Below are 17343 nucleotides of genomic sequence, written 5' to 3' on the forward strand. Positions count from 1 at the left end.
GCGGTTGCGGGTTCGATCCCCGCAAATGACAAACATTTGTATTGGCCATAGAGATATTTGCCGTGGTCTGGGTGTTTGTACAGTCCTTGTGGGTTTCCCCACCGTGCCTCGGAGAGCACGTTAAGCCGTCGGTCCCGGTTGTTATCATGTACACCTGATAGCGATCGTTACTCATAGTAGGGAATATATCCGCCAACCCGCATTGGCGCAGCGTGGTGGATTAAGCTCTGATCCTTCTTCTACATAGAGAAAGAGGCCTATGCCCAGTAGTGGGATATTACAGGCTGAAGCGTATCCATGTGAGTTACGGTACTGAAAATAGATATACATATACAAAAATCCAATGTACAACACATCTTTTTTATCGGCGTTAAAAAAAACTCAACGCGTATCTGAACCGCATAAATTGAAGTGTATTCGATAATTCGTTTCTCGATATACTTTCCATGAACTCATTTCTAAATATCTATCGACCGTGACCTACTTTCCCATTAGATAAACAAGATATCTTTCATAGCTTTTTAAATATATTTTCGTTTGAAACCTAGTTCACCTATTTTCCTAGAAATAATGTAAGTATAGGCGAATTTATCTATTTTATTAAGGAAAGGAGGTGCCTGCTATTAAATTTATATAATACGTATCACGCATAAGCTTTATTGTAACTAGCACTGACAGATTTTCATATTTTTTTTTTATATAACTAAGTCGACAAACACGTCACCTGCAACACAAGAAGCATCGAAAGCGCGTTGCCGACCTTACACCATATATAATAAAACCAACACCCAGACTACAACATACATCTGTTTGCCCTAAACAAATATTAGTCATGAGCGAGGATCGAACATGCGACTATCAACCCAACAGTCTTGATTAAAAATAACAATTAAAATGTATTTATCGTGTATGTACATATACAAACCAAAAAATCTTCTGGGCCTTGTTTTCTTGCTTTAGAAAATATATATTGAGTAAAATTATAAAGATGTTAGATTTTAACCGCTACCCATTGATACATACTGTTACCATAAACATGAATGAAACGCAGGTCTATCAAAATGGTTATAAGTGACTAATAATAGCGGGTTACGATACTTAAAAACTACTAAAAATTCTGAAAACAACTCATAACACCAATAACTCTAATCAATTTATTCAATAATAAAGTACTTGTTTACGAGTAAATAAATTTTCTTTTTATTACTTGCATTTTGCTGATCGGAATTTTAACGAAATTGAATAGACTTTACGTTTTCTTTAACAGCAAATACCGATACGTCGTGGTGAGTTGGTACTTCGTGATTATTAGTTTTTACTGCGTTTTAAGTTATCTAATATAAAATTTTCGTGTCGCGGTTTTGTAGTTAAACTCCTCCGAAACGGCTTGACCGATTCTCATGAAATTATGTGTGCATATTGGGTAGGTCTGAGAATCGAAGAATATCTATTTTTCACCCCCCTAAATGTTAAGGGTAGTCCACCCCTATTTTTTTTTATTTTTTGATAAATTATTTATTTTTTATTTTTTTATGATACAACATTAAGAAATACATACAACCCTAAATTTTCAACTCTCTACGATCAACACCTACTTTTAAATAGCGTTTAGCGGCAAGACAACGTTTGCCGAGTCAGCTAGTTTATTTATAAAATTATTTATTTATGTGTATATATAAAAGCAAGGCTCATAAATAGAAGATTGATTCTGAAGTACGGCACAGCAGAATACATCTTGCGCAAAATCTGGAGCAGGCCTTATTGGGAGGTACCTTAACCTTATAGAAGATGAGAACTAAATAATACTACGTATAATAAAGTCATCATCTTTATCACTTCAGCCTATTGCCGTCCACTGCTGGATGTAGGTCTCCTCAAGTCTCATGTGTTTTGCCCGTAGTCACCACGCTGGTCAGGTGGGTAATGGCTTATTCAATATTTGTCATGGAGTACAGCTTGGACTTGAATATCACATCAAGCTATCGATCCTGGTTATCATACAAACTAATTATATCTATTGTCGATAGCAGTCATTGCTCATAATAGGAAACATATGCGACAACCCTTATTGGAATAGCGTGGTGTATTAGGCTCCGACCCTTCTCCCACATGTATAAAGCCCTAGCAATGGGACGTTAGAAGCAGAATCAATCAATCAATGTTAGTATTAAATTAATACTAATTGAAAAAATTGTTAAATTCTCTTACTTAGTTATAAAAAGCAAAGCATTCAAAAACTTATATCACGAAAGGCTATACCCGCAAGGAAAAAGTAAAAAACAGCTGCATCACTACGGGCGAAGTTTAAACAACAGGCGCTCTCAGCAAATGAAGTGGTCTGCAAGTTTATCGGGAGCGATTGCTTCAGACATAGTAATCAATCAAATATTTGGCCAAGTCATGAATAAATCTGAGCTTGGAAGAGTTTCAGATACTTCTGAGTAAACAGCGTGTCGGATGCCTGTGATGCTTCGTGATTGTTTCATATTTTATGGACTTATTTTATAAAACAATAAATTTACAAATTAACTTCCAAATTTTATATTACACAACTACCGTCAAATCTTTTTTGTCGCGTAGTAACCGACGTGCGGTCACTGTGACCGCTATATTATTTTATTAATATAATTAATAATATTGTTTATATCACATAGTTTTCAAATTTTTTTTAGTATATAATTTAGTATATTTAAATAAATAAATATCGAAAACTATAAATCATCGTCAACTAAAATTTTTAAAAATCAAAAACTTTTTACTCCCTACATTTTGGGAAATTACACTTGTGATCAATAATAGTTAAAATACAAGTTAAATTTTTTATAAAATAACACAATACTACTTTTACGTATAATAAAGGGTTGAATAAACATAAGGGAAAAAATAGTACACATCCTTGATACAAAAGTACGAAAGTGCGTAAATATTATACACAATCAGCGCATATTTTTAGCACATTCCTAATATATGTGCTCTTTAGTAATTATTCTGATGGGGTGAATTCCTTTCAATTTTAAACAACAAAAGCTAAAAGTTTATCTTTATTTTATTACTGAAATTTTAAAATTTTATTGTTTACCTGTACGAGGACTACTCTGACATATAAAATATATTAATACCTACATTTAAAAAGAAAAAAACACAACCAAAAAATCACAATTTACAAAAAAAATTGGTATTCCTCCGGTGTACGCCGCGTTGGCGCAACGGTCACACTCGAGGATTGTCCCTGTTGCGCTAGCGGTTGCGGGTTCGATCCCCGCACGTGACAAACATTTGTATTGGCCATACAGGTGTTTGCCGTGGTCTGGGTGTTTGTGCAGTCCTTGTGGGTCTCCCCACCGTGCCTCGGAGAGCACGTTAAGCCGTCGGTCCCGGTTGTTATCATCTACGCCTGATAGCGATCGTTACTCATAGTAGGGAATATATCCGCCAACCCGCATTGGAGCAGCGTGGTGGATTAAGCTCTGATCCTTCTCCAACATGGAGAAAGAGGCCTATGCCCAGAAGTGGGATATTACAGGCTGAAGCATATTCCTCGGGTGACGCTTAGAAGACTTATACATATATTTGTTTGTAGTATTTATGCAAAATAATTAATAGTTATTACTTAATTAAAATGCTGTGTTACTGGTAGTAAATGAAGCTAAGATGAGTCAAAATTAACGAGACTAATTATAATTACGTTAAATAAATAAATATGATTAAAAAAACAAACCAGCCTGTCATTTTATCCGTACCTCCTTTAATCATAGGAATAGTCTATTGGTATAACATTATATACCAGTTCTTTTGTCCTTAAAAAACAGTAAAAACTTTGTGATAAAAACCTTTTAACATACGAAGATAATAAAAATAAATAATAAATAATAATAGTAGTATGTTAAAAGGTTTTCTTTTCGAAATCGTAATTTAATAATGAAATATATATTTCTTTAAGTATGAACAACTTAAAAATATTTAATCGTAAAGAAATAAGTAGCTAGATAATAAAAGAATAGACTCCTTGATTTGTATATCCTTTGTAATCCTACAATAAATATTTTGATTATTGTGAAAGAAATCCAAATAAGAAAACTCATGAACGTTCGCAAATAGATGCTCGCTCGCAAAGTTAACAACGAAAACGTAAGTACTGTTGCCTTTTCGCTAGTTCTAAAAATGCATTCACATGTATATTCTCTTAGAATACATCAGCCTCACGTCTGCAACCCGATCAAATTGTTTGCTTAGCTTTTGCTTAGCATATCACGGAACAGCCGTATTCCCACTGAGAGAATAAATGTAAGTAATAGTGAGCATCCCACTTTTCTTTCTTCGAATCACATTTGGCAAACGAATTCAAACTTTAACCTTTGATATTTAAAACTAATTATTACTTGTAAATATAGGTGAGTTATGTCCTTTTAAATTTTCAGAGCCATACCAAGTTCGCTTTACCTTCTCGTTCGTGTTTGTATTTCTGGTACTTGCAAACTCTCTTAGTTTTCGTCGCGACTATGTGATACTGTATTGTTTTTGACTCCTGTGAGGAAATTGTATGCATTTCAGTACCTTTCAGCGGCGCGAAAATTCTACGCCACCTTTAATACAATTTCGTATGCTGAAAACTTTAGTTCCATCAACTAGTTTCTCTTGGTCGCATTTTATTCCACCTATTGACGGTTCTAAAGTGAACGTAACATATTCCCAATGCAAAAAAACCGAATAGGTACGCACTATCAACGAACTTAGTTAATATACCTTTTTTCTGTAAATCTACTATTCTTTATACATTTTTTATTTCTTTATTCGAACATATCTTTTACACAACACACGTAACATACTATATTTATTATAATAGAAAGGTGTTACATAACACTTATCGATCGATCAGAGCTGAAAGTTATTACAAAAAGTTACTCGCAAGGATATTGACTTAAAAGGCAATTAAGATAAACCCCCATAGCGCTGGCAACATTATCCGAAGTCCCCGCGCTGCTTCGATATTAATGGGATAATAGTTGAAGGAGTTTATTTTATAAGGCCTCGGTGAGATACAATACAGGGAAGATAGATTGGGCGCTGATATTAATGGATAACGTTTAAGTGAATCGCTTTACTATATTTACTTATCAATTCCTTATGAAAGGTAATGTGTTCAAATAAAGGGAAGAAGCATTGACATTAACATTCACATTCACATTTTTATGTTGTCTGATATTGATTAATATTATAAGCCTTGGTGGATGAGCGGGATACCCAGTAGTAACAGGGGACACCATCCAGTATAGAGGCTCTTGCGACTTATATGTTAAAAGTTATTATTATCAGTAAACTATTTTATATTTCTGGAATTTGGCCCCCGGTATAAAAAAAAATATGAGGAATAAATCTACTGAACGAATGACCTCGTTACGTTTCTCGTAATTGAGTAACGAAGTTTTCTACTAACGCCGATAGATGGCATTGTTTGATTCGTTTATTTACCATTTGATATGGTTATTAATCATTTTCTTAGACTAGTAAGCCTTTTTATGCCTATTTAGACAGTCGATCTGAAGGAGTAAACTCCAGTCATGCGTCGGAGCTGACACAAACTCTTTTTTGTATTTTATACATGCTAGGATAAGGAACAATATCATAGTTGGTAGTGGTAGATCTTATGACTGTTTCACTTTTACTAATAAATTACAACTTTTGAATTCATAGGCTGAGATTATAAATGTTTAAGAGATATAAAGATAATTTGAATATAAATTGAAGTTTGATTGATATTTTTGACTAATACATATTTGATAACCACTTGATTATGAATTGGCATCGAAACTGGATCTTAATTTCATAACCTATACAAGGTTAACAGAGTAGAAGCTTCGTTCTTGAGACGATAACAAACTATAACTTTATTCTTATGTATCGATTCTGTAAAGTACTCTCAATTACTAGAAGTATTGTCAATCGATTTGTTATTCGTAAATGTTGAAAATATAGATAAGATGATAAAACTGTGATAACATCAATTCGAAATAAACATTGGAAATGACAAATCGATGGATACGACTTGGGGTATACAAACATTTACAATTAACTATCGATTAATAAAACCAAATAACTGTAATATATATTTATATAATATACTAGCTGCCAGGACAGAAATCATTCTGTCAAAAGTTAATAGTAAAAAAAAATTTTTTTCTAGTATTAAACCTTCCGTGATCCTTAAGCCGAATTAGTTGAGTTATTTTCGATTTATGCGCTTAGTAACATAAGTAATTCATTTTTACTTATATAATAAAAGAGATAAAATCGAAAAGGATTTTAACTTATTGTTAGTATAACATTCGATAAAGCATCGATACAAAACAGACAAACTGGCCAAGTTTGGTTCATAAAAGACGAAAAAAAGATCCAAGGTCATTACAATACTCGGCGAAAGATTAAGCCTAAGTTGAGGTATTCAAAGGGGCCGACCCTTCGAATAGCCCATAAAAATGTAGCTCCTCTTTATTGGATATCTGAATATAGGGCCGCGAGCCATCTGTCCTGAAATATTGTTTATGCTTCTGATCCCAGTTTTTAGTACTTTCCAGTAATAAATTTTATAATTAAGATTGTAAAATATTTGATTGTTAATTTTGTTCTTTAAATGTTTGAATAATATTTAAACTTATTTTGTTTTAAATGTACATTTCTTCTCATTTCGATGGTTTTATTTCTAAATTTTCTCTATATCTATACTTCTAATAATTAGATATAATGGTGAGTAATGGATTCTCAAAAAATAAATAAGTAAATAAATAAATTCTTCTTTTGGTCCAATACTATTACAACTTTTTAATCCGCCAAACTGCGTGTTATTTTATCGGCAGAAAAAAATAAAAACACAAAAAAATGTAGACCAATTAATGTATAACACAATATTATATATAGAAATAGTAATTTAATAATAAATAAATATCTTATAACATACACACACTATCGCCTGTTCCTAACATAAGCAACTTAATACTTGTGTTACAGGTAACAACCGACTGATATAACTACATTTTTTTATAAATATAGGTACATAGAAATAGTTATATATATAACTACAAATATTACACCCAGACTCAGGCGGAAATCGAACCCGAAACCCGCGGAACAGAAAGCAGGGCACTTCAAACTGCGCCATGGGGCTAGTCAAATCAATTTTATAACCTAATGTTCAAAGGTTCAATCATCTTTTATCTTATAAAGATAATCGGAATATTTCATAAACATAGTTCCTTTTTATGGCTTTATTTTTATTCTGATATACTCTTAATTATCGGACGGAAATAATTTATTTATTATTTTTTTATCTGTCAGTTGATTTATTTATCAACAAAATAAACACCATTATCAGTAAAACTTTAACTTTATATAAAAAAATCAAAGTAAAATTTAGTCAAACAAATTTTTTAAGCCACTCGGAAGTTCGGCGCTCATCAAACTTTATATTAACAAAGATTGAAGCACGCGGCGTTTCCGATAAAACTTATGCTGTCTCCGCAAAATTTACTGCGATATCTGGTAGCAAATGATAAATTAACGGAGTTGCGAGATTCAATACACTTCATTATCCACCGCCTTCATTATATGGTCCTGAATAATGTATAACACGAAATGTAAGACGCTACTGAGCTTATTTGCGCTTCTAGATTCAGTACTAGTCTACAGAACTAGCACTTTCGCCTTTGTAATAAGATAATTAATAATTTAATATCCGTTTCCTTCTCAATTTCTACCTTTCGGAAGGAGCCGAAATCTTTAAATTTCGAATACTTATTCATTTTACAGTAAATTTACAATATATGTAAAAAGAGATAAAACAAGAAGTGAAACAAAAAGTAATAGAATTAGTAAAATATACTAATATTAAAATGTCGTTTATATATATAGTTTTATTTCTAGATATAGTTTAAGTTATTATTTTGTAACAAAAGTAGTACTAAATCTGATACAAAATTAATTCCTTTCATTAGTCTAGAAAATTAGATTTTATAATTAAAAAGGCTTTTTATAGTCTTCGGTAATCATTTTGTTTTTTGTAGGTTTCATTTTCTTTTATGTTAATATTTTAATTATTTTTTAAATTTACTAATTAATGTGTACAAAATTTCTTTATAATTCCTTTCAGAATCAGTTTCAACGTAGGTTTCCAATATCTGCCTGTCGTTTTCATCGTCAGCCCATCGATGAAAGTGATGATCTAGCTATAATTAAAATAAGTGAATTAATAAACTATTATATTCTACTTTTGCAAGCTATTGAAGAATTTCCTCGAAAGTCATTGACCTCTATGAAATAAAAACTAAGTCCAAAATATGCACGAATACCTTAAACTAACCATCACGTAGCATTCAAACACCTAAATATTAATCACACGTAACCGCTTACAGTGTTAAAAACAACAGACATATATTTCCTCAAAAATTTCCTACATATTGTAATTAATTTATAAGATTACAAAAAATATTACAGTACATAATAGACGAACGGTATTCTAGAAATTTCGTCGATTAAACCCATACGGTCTCACGAATGTGGCGCAGATCGAAATAAGCGAACTCCGATACGAGACTTGAAATATGAGCCCTGTTATTGTTTCGAGAACTTTCCCGTCCCCGCCTGAGTTATCGGTCGCGTATTTCATTTTATTTAATAAGTTTATTTGTGAAATGCGAACTATTGTTGCCAACTTTCATTGTAATATCGAACTAAGTTCTAAATGTTTTTGAAGATATTTTTGAAAATCGCTTAATAAAGTTTTTAAATTAGATTTAGCTTGTTTATGGTATTATTAGCTACACCTCGCTGTTTTACCCGCGTAATTTCCGATCCCGTGGTAATGTCAAAATAAAAAGAAGCCTATGGGTTATTCTGGTTCTCCAACTACCTTTACAAAGTGGTTACATACTGGTATGTAACCACTTTTCATTACAATCATTTGAGTAGTTACGCGTGAAGAAAGATTCAACCTCACAAACTTTCACCGTTATAATAATAGTGGCATTTTTATGGATTAATATTTTTTTTTATACAAAAAAGGATACGATTTTTTCTGTAGCTCTTTAATACCTTTATGCACTACAATTGTGCGTACAAAACACGTAAATTAAGAATGCCTGATTGGTTCGTTTACCGTAATTAAACATTTATCCAACTATAAAATAAAATTTGAAAAATGCTTTTCAATTAATTTCGTACTTTATCGAATGTTTATCATAACTCATAATCAAAATAAAATATACCGAGCATGTCGCTTCGTATATTAGCTGGAATTATTGTTTATAACTAATTGCTTGAATAATTAACAAAGCTTACTTAGGTATAACCGAACCTACAGTTATTGTTAGTGCCTTATTAACTTCCGAAGTATAAGTTTGTTGAGTTACTAATGTTTAAATTGAAGTGATATAAGTACTAAAGTAAAAGTAACAAGTTCAATGCTTTAGCAAAAATCCATTTGACGAATTCACAAAAAGTATATTGCAAAAAGGTTAATCTGCTCCTTTAGGATTTCCTTAAAAAAATTTCAATATCAACACGACGTCACTCCACCCGAAAGCTATTATCTGAATTTAAGAGTTACCGAAAAAACCGCTGAGAACGCAAGCAATGCTTGAACATTCTGACCTTCGACATTTGGACTCCCGCAGGACAACGTCATATTCCCGATATTCAATAAAGTGAACTAACACGTTTAGCTGTCGGGAGTCGGGTCGGACCTTTCACGGCGAAATCCCAAGCGCATAACAATATACAGGCTGAATTTTTCCAGTACTATCCAGAATTTATTCCTTATTAGCGATACTATTTGATGAAGCAATGATGAAAGTGTATATATTTTTTATTTAACTACAGGGATTCTTAAAAAAAGCATATGAAAATCGATAAATGTAGTTTTTATGTCGCAAAGTTGGCAATTCTCACATTTGAAAATTCCGCCTGTATGTACACTGAACGATTACTAAATGGTTCGATTACATGAAATCAGAATGTCGCACGATATTTAAATAAGAAAAAGTCGAATATTCTGTGCGACAACACATATATTTCAAACGAGAATTATGTTTTCAACTTGCTAGTAACAACAAAAATGTCTGTACCTATTAAGGTTAAGTTATAATATAATAATATTTTAAGACTGTCACAAAATTATTTATGTAAATATTTAATATCCAAACTAGTCTTAGTCTCTTTATTTAAAAGATTATGATAACATAGTGTAAATAGAGGGACAAAAAAAGACTAAGTGTGACAAATAACTTTGAAAAAATTCAGTTTGTTAAAATATAAAGAAATAGTGTACTTGAAAATGAATTCTTTCATAATTCGCATTTCTTCACAGCTGCAAGAGTAAGAAAATGCACGCGCGGGTACCTTTTGTTTTCATCTAGCATGTTTTATTTTATAACTCTCGGCAAAGGAAAAATTTCACTAACAATATAAAAGGTACAATTTGCAGATTTTTACATTCTTTCTTGTTGCTGTATGTTGTTAAAGCATGCTTGTAATGTAATAAATAAATGGGATGAAACGAGCATTATAAAATCTGTTATTCTAAAAAATAAAATTACCTTAAAATAGATTTTACACATTTTACATTTAAATTACCATTCGGTAGGGTAAAAGCTGGATAGCTCCTTGATACACGCCTGTTTTGAATGCACTATGTTAGGCTTGTTGATTGTGTTAGCTTTTCAACATAATCGGAAGTGCGCCCAGAGTAGGCTTTAATGCCACATAAGCCATTGGAGTAGGCGCTCAGGTTTTATCCGTGTGAGCAAAAATCTTCCGTGTGAGCAAATTATATTAGTAAGTAAACTCTGTTGAATATTTTTATTACTGATTAAGATTTACAATACATTTTGTGTTTGTTGGAATACATTGGGCCTTGAATTATATTAATTGTAACATTTTAGTTTTAATTTTTTTTTATTTATTTCGCAAATAAATCGAACAAATAACCGTATTAAAAAGGGTAGTTGTCCAATTTACTTTTGCGGATAGTAACCCCTAGAACAACACTTGGGTTAACTATACGCAACTATAAGTTTTTAAACGAGCAAAGACAGGTTTGAACCAAAAATCATAAATAAACATAATATACTCGTAAACATGGAGCGTTTTTGAAAAGTTGCGTTGCTATTCGGTTTTTAACGTATAATATTTAAAATTTAAAGATTTCATTACATATTCAGAACTTTTATTATTAAAACTATTATATATAAATATATATATATATATATATATATATATATATATATATACACAACACACAATATATAAATTTTATTATTTCATAGTAGTTATAAAAAAAGGTTCACACTTTTCAACATGTATGTACAATTTTTCATTATGCTGCTCATATTCATAGCCGATATTTAATTAAGAGTCCAACGTCCAGCTTTTATTTTCAGTATCAAACACGTCGTCTCAAAAATTAATATCATTAATGTTCACATTTTCCAAATAACCGTACCTTTAACAGAAAGCTAATACTGGACACTGTTGCTTATAATGTAGACGAAATGTTTTTCATATTCGTTTCATTAATTACGCTTTTCCTGTTGTCTACACTTATTTGACCATTATTTTCGTTCTATAAACACGTTTGTACATAAAAATAAATAATATATTAATTAAGTATTATGGCTAGGCTTTGAACAAAAATAACTTCTAGACTAACAAATTTTCCTGGAAACTCTTCGGATTTGAACTCTAATTTCTCCAGTGTCCTGGCAACAAGCACCTAAAGCATGTGTACCTAAATTATATTATCCTATTTTACATTAATTACTGCATTGAATCTACATACATACAACTGTTGGTGCAGTTTGTAACCCTGTTTTCTGTTCTGCGGACTACGGGTTCGCTTCCCACCTGATTCTGGGTGTAATATTTGTATTTATATAATTGGAACGAAGAAAAAACAGGAGGAATAAAGAAGGCGATAAAAGAAATGAACTACAAAAAGGACTGGATTCCAAATATGAAGAATAAAAATAGTGTTAAAACCAGCAAAAGACCAGAAATACTAGGGATTGCTACAGAATACTATAAAAATTTATACCAAAGCCATAAAGGGGAACACGTGATAAAGGAAAATAATTTAATAAATAAAGAGGAGATTAAACCAATTTTAAAAGAAGAAACAATAAAATCTATCCAAACACAAAAACTGGATAAGGCGCCTGGATCAGATTTAGTCACAAATGAACTAATAAAAACTACGTTACCAGCGATAACACCAAGACTTACAGATTTATTCAATGAAATCCTCGAAACGGAAACCATCCCGGAAGACTGGACCAAATCGACAATCGTACTGCTGCATAAGAAGGGAGACAAGGGTGATATAGGAAACTACAGACCGATCAGTTTAATGTCCAATGTTTACAAAATATTTTCAAAAATTATACTAAACAGAATAACCACTACACTAGATGAAAACCAACCTAAAGAACAAGCTGGTTTCCGAAGTAAGTTCTCAACTATAGATCACATTCACACTCTAAGACAAATACTACAAAAATATAGAGAATATAATAAAACATACTACATAGGGTTTGTTGACTTTAACAAAGCGTTCGATACATTGGAACATGAGTATATATGGGATGCTCTAAAAAGACAAGGGGTAGAAGCAAAGTACATACGAATAATCAAAAACGTATACACAGCGAGCACCGCACAAATTAAACTTGAATCTAAGAGCAAAGAATTTCCTATTAAAAGAGGTTTACGCCAAGGAGATCCTATATCACCTAAATTATTTTCAGCAGTACTGGAGATGATCTTCAGGAACCTAAACTGGACAAAAAAGGGGCTCAATATAAATGGCGAAAATCTCAACCATCTACGCTTCGCTGATGATTTGATTTTGTTCTCAGAGGATGCAGAAACTCTAGGTCTAATGTTGCAGCAATTATCCGATGAAAGTGCTAAAGCCGGCCTGACAATGAATCTAACCAAAACCAAAATTATGACAAACGCCCAACAAACACTAAACAATGAACAAATAACAGTAAATAACGAAAAAATAGAATATGTAAATGAATATATATATCTAGGCCAACTTATATCTACAGATGATTCCATGAATAGAGAAATAGAACGAAGAATAATTAATGCTTGGAAACGATTTTGGTCTCTAAAGGAAATAATGAAAGATAAAGATATGCCAATGAAAGGAAAAAAGAAAGTATATGAAATATGCATTATGCCATGCTTACTATATGGGTGCCAGACATGGGCGTTAACAGAACTACAAGAAAGTAAACTAAAAGTCTGCCAAAATTCAATGGAAAGAAGTATTTTAGGCATAAAAAAAGGAGATAGAGTCAAATTGCAAGAAATCAAAAAGAAAACAAAATTTAAAAATGTAAACACAGTCTACAGACAGCTTAAATGGCGTTGGACGGGACATATGTTAAGAGAAAGTAAAGAGAAATGGACTAAGTTAGTAACAGAATCCAAGAGATAGTAAAAGAAATAGAGGAAGACAAGCGAAAAGATGGGAAGATGACTTCAAGAAAATAGCTGGTCCGTTATAGTCACGCTTAGCAAAAGATAGGAATACGTGGAAATCTTTAGAGGAGGCCTTTGTCGACAGACAAGCTGTTCCACACAAACACCCAGTTGCCGATCATTCAAATACAAGTTAAATTTAATTAAATCAATTTGTGTGTTTTTTTAGAAAGTAGGCATATATTATTATGTATTAGTGTTAAGAAAAAAGCAGCAATAAAGGCTATTTTATTTATTTTATTTTATTTATTTAATTGGAACGAAGTTCCTTACGGCAGGCTTGACATTTAACTGGGCGACCGAACTGAAAAAAATGTGATACTAAAACCGTAAGAAAAATATATAACGGAAGTGACGTAATATCAGTCACACGACTGTATAATATGACGTTTGTAAAACTAAAATATTACTAGTAAACTTTTTTTAAATTATTTATGTAATTTTATACTGTCGACAAAAATAAAAAAAGACATATGTTTTTTTATTTCACTTAATAGTTTGAATTATTATTATTATTATTTTCTTTGTGCCGTGCTGTGTGGCTACGGCACTAAAGAATTTAGCCACCCCCTCTCTTCCCGTGGGTGTCGTAAGAGGCGACTAAGGGATAACAAGGTTCCACAACTACCTTGGAACTTATGAAGCCGACCGATGGCGGGATAACCATCCAACTGCTGGCTTTGAAATACACAGGCCGAAGACGGGCAGCAGCGTCTTCGGTGCGACAAAGCCAGTACTGCGGTCACCAACCCGCCTGCCCAGCGTGGTGACTATGGGCAAAACACATGAGTTCACGTTATTTTTGGCGTAAACTTGTGGAGGCCTATGTCCAGCAGTGGACTGTATAGGCTGTAATGATAATGATTATTATTTTCTTTGATTTATTTTATTTTACGGTATTTGTTATTTTCTTAAATACTAAATTAAAAACAAATCAACAAAATTTTAAAAAATCAAGAACTAGAAAATATATATAAAATTCAACATATTTTTTTTTTTCAAATTGTGTTGCTTCTATAGTATCTGAAGGAACTTCGTTCCTACCTGGTGTCCCATGACACCACATAGTTTTATGTATTATTTCTATGAATATTTATCAAAAAAAATTTACCTTTAACAATCGACTGTTACCTATAACATACTTACCTTAGGAACAGACGATTGTGTATGTTATAGATATTTATTATTGCAAACAAACCTAATGGTATCTCTGCTACTGCTTTTTGAAATAACTGCATTTAGCAAAATTCAGTTTATTAAGGAGTAACAAAAATGTAAAAGGAAATACTTAACTGCGACGATTTATTATAATAATCTAGTTCAGACAACTAACTAAACTTCGTAGCACCATACGTACAATCATAATCTGCTTGTTTGGTTTTACCTAAACTAAAAACTACTTTTTAATCATTCTTTTTTTACATCATCCAATTGTGTTTTTAATGAACTAACTACACAATTTTGTATAAGGCGACTTAGAAAAATGGAACATGTTACTACTTTCAAATTATCAAAACATATAATTTATCATTTCACGACGTAAAAGTTCAGACAGTGAAATAAAAACTTAAGATTAGATATTCAGTACAGAATTTTCGTTCAATCATTAATTTAAGCTAATGGCTTTCAATAACGCCAAAATAGCACGAATGATGTCGTTGATGGCACGTAGAATGGAGAAAACACGAAGGAGATTAATGTGCGGTCGAGATTACAACCCCAATAGAATGTTAAAAACGATAGATGCAGTAGGTATATTATGATTTGCCCAAACCTAAAAAGGACGAAATTCTAAAAACTTTTGAGCAAAAACTTAATGAGAACTTTTAATATGAAATCAAGTAAATATTGGTAGAAGAATATTTTTAATAGTTACTCAACGAAGCTAATATATAAATAAAATATATAAGACGACTTTAAATGAGCATTTATCACAAAAAATACAGTATCCAAAATAATAGCCACTTAAATTACGCACCTTTATTAAAATTGTATTCTTATAATTAATACTAGCAATACCCGTGTGAATAATTCGCACTAAATAAGTAAAACAATTACCGACCGTCAATCATATTGACGTTGTTTCAAAATTAAAGTTGTTAATAATGAATTAATTTACAAAAACAAAAGCAATAATAATGTTTTTAGTTGTGGACGCCGGTAGAGCAAGAAATTATCTATAAAATGATATATATTAATGTGGAGTAATTGTGAGGCTTTTTCAAAAAAGGGAGGCAAAAATCTTAGCCTTAGCGTATTATATACAATAGTGATCGCGCAGTAGTCGAAATTCGACCATAATTAAAAATTTAAATTAAAAAAGAATAATATTGAAAATAAAAAAGGTTTTTAAAAAAAAATCAATTTGACCACAGACTTACAAAACAGTATAATATACGTTTGTATGTCAAATACGTGGTAGTGAGCATAATTTAAAAAAAAAATGTTGGCATTCTGCACCTCCTGTATATAAACTATAAGTATACGAAATATCATACTCCTCCGTCCGCGCAATTTTCGTAAAAAGGGGTATAAAGTTTTTGCTTCACGTATTAATATATAGATAATTGATGATTGATACTTGTCCTGGTCAATACGCTTCTGCTTGTATGTGCTGAATATTGTACGTATTAACGGACCCCTGACCTTGCATTCACATCCTGTTGTGGAACATTTTACGCTAGGGTGCATTTATTGAATTAAAAAACTGAAAGTACCTACCTCTAAGTGACAATTCTATCACCGTTAGAAGCTGAAATACAATTAAACACACATGACCCAATAGCCATAAAAGGGTAACACGGGTCTAACAGCGAGATAAACTTTGCAGAATCCAAAAATCTGATAAAAATATAGTTGTTAGAAACCGGAAAAACTTTACCACATATTTCCTCGAAGTGTAAATTCAAACTTTCATTCTAATAAAACTTTTCATTTCAAATAGATAGCGGCTACCCGGAAAACTTGTGTTTTCCCATTTGAATTCAACAAATCAGTGAGTAAGTGATCGTTAGTTATTTATATTTTTATCTATCTAAAACTAAGTTATTTAAGTTATTTTGTTTAATGTCAGTTACAGAGTAGTGAATCTTGAAAGGGTTGAGAGGAATTTAAGGTTATTTGTCACATCCATTTCAATACGCTAACATAGATCCATTTAAATGAAATTAGATAAGTCACTTATCTTCGAAGATCTAAAAGTCACATACTGAAACAAGTGTCCTTCATTACAATACTAGGTGCCCGGATAGACTTCGTTGTCAAAAGTTAATTCTAAAAATGTTTTTTTTAGTATTTAAACTTCCGTGGGCCTTAAGGAATGTACAAAAAAAATTAATAAACCGAATTGGTCGATCCGTTCTCGACTTATGTGCTTAGCAACGTTAATTTTTATTTATATACTAGCTGACCCCGCAAACGTTTCCTTACCATATATGTTATTAACCCGCTTAATTCCCCCCCCCTTATAACTTAGGGGTATGAAAAATAGATGTTGGCCGATTCTCAGACCTACCCGATATGCCCACAAAATTTTATTAAAATCGGTTGAGCCATTTCGGATGAGTTCAATGTTTAACACTATGACACGAGAATTTTATACATTAGAGATATAAACCAAAAGAATTTATGAACATAAACAAACAAATATAAAACACGGAACAAAAATAATAAATGTAAAAAAGACGGACTTAACGCTAAAAGAACGATCTCTTCGCGATAACATTTGAACATAAGACCTGATGAGAATAAAGCAGGCAGTAGCAATATTAATGTATAATTACAAATCAATCAATACATACATAAAAT

This window comes from Melitaea cinxia, chromosome 4, assembly GCF_905220565.1.
Source record: "Melitaea cinxia chromosome 4, ilMelCinx1.1, whole genome shotgun sequence".
Classification (NCBI taxonomy): Eukaryota; Metazoa; Arthropoda; class Insecta; order Lepidoptera; family Nymphalidae; genus Melitaea; species Melitaea cinxia.